Genomic DNA, 6,629 nt, shown 5'->3' with positions numbered 1-6,629 from the left:
CCATGGCCAATCCTGACTTTGTGAACACTCTTGTAGACATTGAGAATGGAGGATAAACTTCATCTCCTATTACTTCTGATTACCAACTAGGTGGATTTGGCTTTACATCCATCTTGGCTACATACCTCGGCGATCTACCAAAAGGGACATTCCCTTTAATAGGGCAAGCTAATGGAAATTCAATTGTCGCCAACATGTTCAAGAAAATGGAATACTTCCTCCTCTCCTCTTTGAATAGAGAAAATTATAATTTCTTTTGTATTTCTCAGTCTAAGTAGGGGATAATATATCTTGATATTATGTATCATTCTTTGATTCAAAGTATCATTCCATCTGAATTGAAAAGCATGGGCTTAAGCAAACGCCATCAAGGACTGATAACTTAGCTCGAGCTGCCCGCCAACGAGAACCACCATGGTCTGGGGTTCAACCCCAATGAGGAGGATTATCAAAAGGAGCTAAAATCCACTACTCTCATTGAAACTTTTATCAAAGGAGGAGGTAATTTCCCTTACGGTGGATTTAATGAACCTTGGTTTGATTAAACCTCCAAAAGACTAATGCCAGGATTTGAAATCTTCTTTACAAATAATTTATATTAGTTGGAGCTCACCACACATGGTAAAAGGAGTTCAAAAGATACTTGGTACAAAGACGAGATGGATCTCAGAACAGGAGATCTTTTCAAAGATTGTGTAGTAGTGATAACAGAGGAAATAAAGGGTCCAAGTCCTCAACATTTGGTCCCCCGGTTGAAGGGATGATTTAGAACTGGAGCACAAAGACAAAGTACATCTTCATGGAAAGAGCAGACGAGAGTGATGTTGAGCCCGGTTCGAGTTCAAGTCCAAGTCTGAGTCTTCATCAGTTTTATCTTCCACAAGTTCTTTCAATTCCAAATCTGAGTCAAGAGTATGATATAGATGTAGAACTTTCTTTTTCTTGCAAAGTGTCAGTGTCAGTGTCACTAGCCGTAATATCTTTCATTAACGCAAGTTGAACTTTTATTTACATCGACTCTCCACTACTATCAGTTGATGAGGATTATCTTAACGATTATCTTAACGAGATCGCTAATGATTTCCTTAAACAAATTTTGAATTGCTAGTGGAAAATAAATTGCAACCCCTAGCAAAGGAGTTCAAGATAATAAACATAGGGGCCGTGGAGACTCCTTGCGAGCTTAAGCTCGGTGCTTCCCTTACACATGAGGAAGCCAAACCATTAATTGAACTTCTAAAAGAATTCAAATATGTTTTTGCATGGTCATAAGATGACATGCCTGGTATAAGCACAAACATAGTAGAACCCCGACTACCTCTATATCTAGATGCTAAGCTAGGCGCATGAGACTAGAATGGACATTGAAATTCAAAGAGGAAGTTACCAAGAAATTAAATGTTGACTTTCTAGAAGTCACCGATGCCTTGAGTGGCTAGAAAACATCATTCCTGTTCCAAAGAAGGACAAAAATATTAGAATGTGTGTGGACTTTAGGGATTTAATCAAAGCAAGCCCAAATGAAGATTTCCCTCTACCTTCCATGGACATTCTAGTGGATAACATAGCCAAATATGCCATCCTATCCTTTAAGGACGGATTCTCAGGCTACAAATAGATCAAGGTGGCTCCCGATGATAAGGAGAAGGAATCCTTCATCATACAATGGGACATGTATTGTTACAAGGTCATGCCTTTCGGGTCAAAGAATGTTGGGGCAACTTATCAGAGAGCAACCACTACCGTCCTCCACAACCTTATGCATAAATGAGTAGAGGAACACATTGAAGACATCATAGTAAAGTCTAAGTATCAAGACGGTCACGTACCAACTTTACAAAAATTCTTTCAAAGGATTAGTTGGTGCAAGATGCAACTCAACATGCAAAAGTGTGTTTTTGGCACGACATCTGGGAAGCTTCTAGGATTTGTGGTTAGCCAAAGAGAAATTGAGTTTGACCCTTCCAAAATTAAGGCAATCGTACAAATGCCACCTCCCAAAATAGGAAAAGGCATCAGAGGATTCTTGAGGAGGATTCAATACATCAGTAGGTCTATCTCGTAACTTGCTTTTGTGTGTAAACCTATTTTCAAATTTCTCAAGAAGGATCAACAAAAATAATCAAACTTGCAGTACCAAGAAGCTTTGAAAAAAAATAAAAGAATACTTCACCAACCTGCTTAATTTGGTACCCCGACTCTCAAGTTACCATTACTACTTTACATATCAGTTTACGGAAAGAGCAATGGGAGTAATGTTGGTGCAACACACCCTAGAAGGAAAGAAAGAACAAGCTATACACTACATCAATAGGAAATTCTAGCCTATGAGGCCAACTACTCCTCATTGGAGAAGACATGCACAAAGTGGTAAGGGCAACAAGGCGATTGAGATGCCACATGCTCACCTTCCCAGTGATTTTGATTTAACGGATGGATCCAATCAAATACCTCTTCAAGAAACTAGCTTTGACGGGATGACTAGAAAGATAGCTCTTGCTTTTTTCGGAGTTTGACATTCAATATATAACACAAAACTCTATAAAAGAAAATGAAATTGTAGATCACTTATCATCTCATCCTATTGTTGAAACAATGCCTCCTCTTGAAGACGTATCCCCCGACGAGGACGTGATGAGTTGCACTACAAAAAATACACCATGGCAACTATTCTTTGATGGAGAAGCCAATTCCAAAGGATATGGGACTCGAATCTTACTAATATCCCTTGACAGGTTACACATCCATTTTACATTCAAGTTAAATTTTGAATGTACCAACAATATAGCAGAGTACGAAGCATGTGCAATGGGCCTGTCAAATTGTAATAGATATAGGCATTAGAAGGCTCGAAGTATTTGGCAATTCCTCCCTAGTAATATTTTAAATGTTAGGGCAGTGGAAAACCAAGGATGAAAAATTCATACCATATTGAGAGCACATTGAATGAGTGACATGCTATTTTAAAGAAATCTCATTTGACTCCCTTCAGAGATATAAACAACCAAGTTGTTGATGCCTTAGCTACCCTAGCATCCATGATCAATGTCTAAGGGAATCATTTCCGAGGAGAAGTTGAAAAGTTACGTGACTGTCTCAAGATCCAAAGACACAAATCCTCACAGTATTGATCACAAACCAGTTGAGCAGTTGAAGCAGCTAATAAAAATCTATAGAGAATAATACAAAAGATGGCCAGAACAAACAATGATTGGGCTGATAAGATGCCATATGCACTATGGGCCTATAGGACTTTCGTTTGTACATCTACCAGGGCTACCCCATACTCATTCGTCTACGACATGGGGGCAATACTTCCAATGGAATTGGAAATCCCCTCCGTACGATTTCTTATGGATAGAAACTTCTAGAAGCATAATGGAAAAGGTGAAGATATGGGAAACTCTATGTGATTGATGAAAGAGTCTACACACCATAGACAATGTGAAAAAGTATTAACAACACATGGCTATAGTCTTCAACAAAAAGGTAGTCAAACCAAATTGGTCACTATTGAAATCAGGTTCGGTCCTAAATAAAAATCAAAAATAAAAACATTGGTACCGTAATAATTAAGGAACAATGAAGTATCCAATGGGTCCATACCCTTATTCACAACAGAAAGCAAACATCAAAGCAAAAGTATTCAAAGTCTCCAAAGTCTAAATCAATGAATAAGGAAATGCTATTGGTCCTATCCAAACTCCTACTCCGCCTTTCCAAGATGTTCCTGCAATTTCTAAATATGCTCATTGAGATCTTTGAGCTTAGACCCATCAGCATTCCTAGCCTTGTCTATGTCGTTGTCTGCTTTGGTTTCATCACTCTTCTATTTTTTAGAGTTAAGTTCTCCATCTGACATTCTCTTCCAAACATTCTCCCAATCCAAGCAATGTCCCTTAGGCTAGGCATCTCCAAGTATGGTCTTTCAAAGGCAAGGAACCACTCCAGATACTCACGAGTGGTACAAATGAACGATGTAAATTCATCATCAGTCAGCAACACATGGTTGTGCCAGGCCTTGGCAATATGAGATGCCATCATATGTGTCAAACGATTAGGAAGGTGAATCTCCACTGAATCCTTAGGAATGGACTGCATGAGGTAGTACTGATGCATGATTCTACTAGGCAAGTAAAATGAGGTACGGGTTAGCCCCAACATCCTCACATAGTCATGACCACCTTAACTCATAACCGACTTATCCTCCATCCAGTAACGGATGTGCCAACGGACTTCCCAATAGCACACGTTCTGGAGCCATGCAACCCATTCATCAAACGTGTAGTCATCATCAATGTTTGCATGAGACTTGTACATAGACGTACAAAAATGTTCATTGACAAGAGGGTCCATGAGAGCCGGACGTTCAACAAGTCAAATTTGGGGCAAGAATGTATAGCATCAGATCAACACTTTCAAAACATAAGCATAAGCGCAACAATAGCGGGAATCAAAGTGGAATACCTGAAGTGAATACGGGCTTCCCTCAAAAGATTCCCCACGATGGCACTCTCCATAACTCATCCAATCCAGACCAAGCATGATTTCAGCCAAGACAATTGGTATGATGTCACATCTCTTCATTTTTCTTACAACATCAATAATGACGGGAGAAGCACCATAACAACCCATCCTCAGGAGGTACCATGCAATAACACAGAAAAGAAAAGCATTGTCACGACATACGATGTAGGGTTTCGCACATGAAGAACAACGGGAAAAGCACTTGATAAGCGTAAACATCAATAGAACGTCCTAACATGAACTCCTTGAGTTCCCAATCAAGAAATCTGAAAAAGTTTAGGATGTCCTCGGTATAGTCACATTTCACCAAGGGAACGGTCATTGCACCCGAGCGAGAAGACAAGAAGTAATGCTTGAATTCCTCATATGTAGGGCAAATCTCACAGTCCTTAAGATGGAACACGTGGAGATCAGGATCCCACACTCTAGCAAATCCAAAGAGGAGGTTCCTATTCAACTTGATCTTTTTAAACTTAGAGAAGGGATGAAGATGGTAATGGCTTAAGACTTCAAGATACTTCTTCACCATATCATTCATCCACCTGCTCAGAGTTTGGTCCATCACGAATGGCTACAGTGACCCTAAGTATGGAGACTTGATAGCACCTTCACAAAAAAAAAAAAAAAAAAAAAAGTTCAAGTTAGAACACTTGAATGAATAGAGAGAGAAAATAAGAATCAAAAGAGAAGGGAAGCAAACCCTAGGCAAATTGCAATAAATCTATGACCTCAAAAGTGGAGAAAATAAAGGTCTATAAGTCCAATTTATGACCAAAAAAAAAAAAATCCCACAAACTCGTCCATCACTTCAAATTGGAAGGCTTTGAAATTGGAAAGTTTGAAAAAAGGAATCAAATCTGGGCATGCCACAACTGATGCCATCCCCACATGCCACTGTCGGACTATAGAACTTATAGTTTACAGGCCAAATCTGGTACTATTTGGCCTAGCTTGACACAACTTTCTCCATACCCAATGTCGTTCATATTTTAACTGACATTGGATTAGTACAGACGATGTTGGATTGAGCCTACACCTAGGCTGCTTGCCATGCTTGCACATGTATGTACCCTTGCCCTAAGGGATCACACACTGTCATCTACCCTAGAAATCGAAATTCTTACCTTCTGTTGAACAAATTCAAACAGAGGGGGAAAAGATATAGGCATGTACACGATTTCAAATTTTATTACTTGGGGAATCAAAAGCCCCGAGACCTTATAAAAAGAGACCAAATGGTTGTACTTCCATATAGTTTCAAAGAAATGACCAAATGGTCATGTGCATCATCAACAAACATAGAAAGCTAGGTACTCGGAGTGCTTTAAAGCCTTGGACCTTTGCTCCCTCTGGGCATCCTCCTCAGAGCTATCCTCCTCCTCGTTCTCTGAGTGAGAGGCCTCATCACCCTCATCCTTTCCTGCAGTGGCTGCGAACCTGCCCACACCAATATACTCCAGAAGATTTGTAATCGTGGCTTGATAGCCCTCGATGTCCAACCTTGAAACTTCCAACTCAACTTTCTACATGCACACATTCTTTGTGTTAGTACAATAGGACACTAACCTTCCAGGTAGATTTACAAGAGAAATGGAATTACCGTGGCACTGTGGGCTTCCATCTCCTTCCCGGAAACTACTCATACCCATCAATGATCGCTCTTTGAGACCAACATACTTGGCGCCTAGGTATGTGAAGTGAAACATAGAGGTAAGAACAATATAAGAAAGTTAAGCGAAAGAAAACATCTTACTTACATAATCATATGGGGTGGGCACCCAAGCCAATGGCAATCTGGGAAGAGGAATGTCTACATCGATGCCCATATCCTAAAGAACCCAACCAGGGAATACTTGAAGGACTACCCTAGGCGGCGACACATCACCCTTAGTGCTCTGAGCTCCACTTGTAAGCCTCATATATGGTGTGGTGGAGGTGGCCTGAGATGACCTGGTAGCAGTAGCTGTGAGAGAAATCCTCTCATAGTGATCCTAACAATCCAAACAAGTCAATTACAATACACAAACACTAAAAGCAAAGAAAGTCAAGAATAAGAGGTGATATGGAGGCATACGCCCTCCGTGATCATGAACCCCTGGTAT

This window comes from Macadamia integrifolia, chromosome 5 (assembly GCF_013358625.1).
Source record: "Macadamia integrifolia cultivar HAES 741 chromosome 5, SCU_Mint_v3, whole genome shotgun sequence".
Taxonomy (NCBI): Eukaryota; Viridiplantae; Streptophyta; class Magnoliopsida; order Proteales; family Proteaceae; genus Macadamia; species Macadamia integrifolia.
This window is presented reverse-complemented; position numbering follows the sequence as displayed.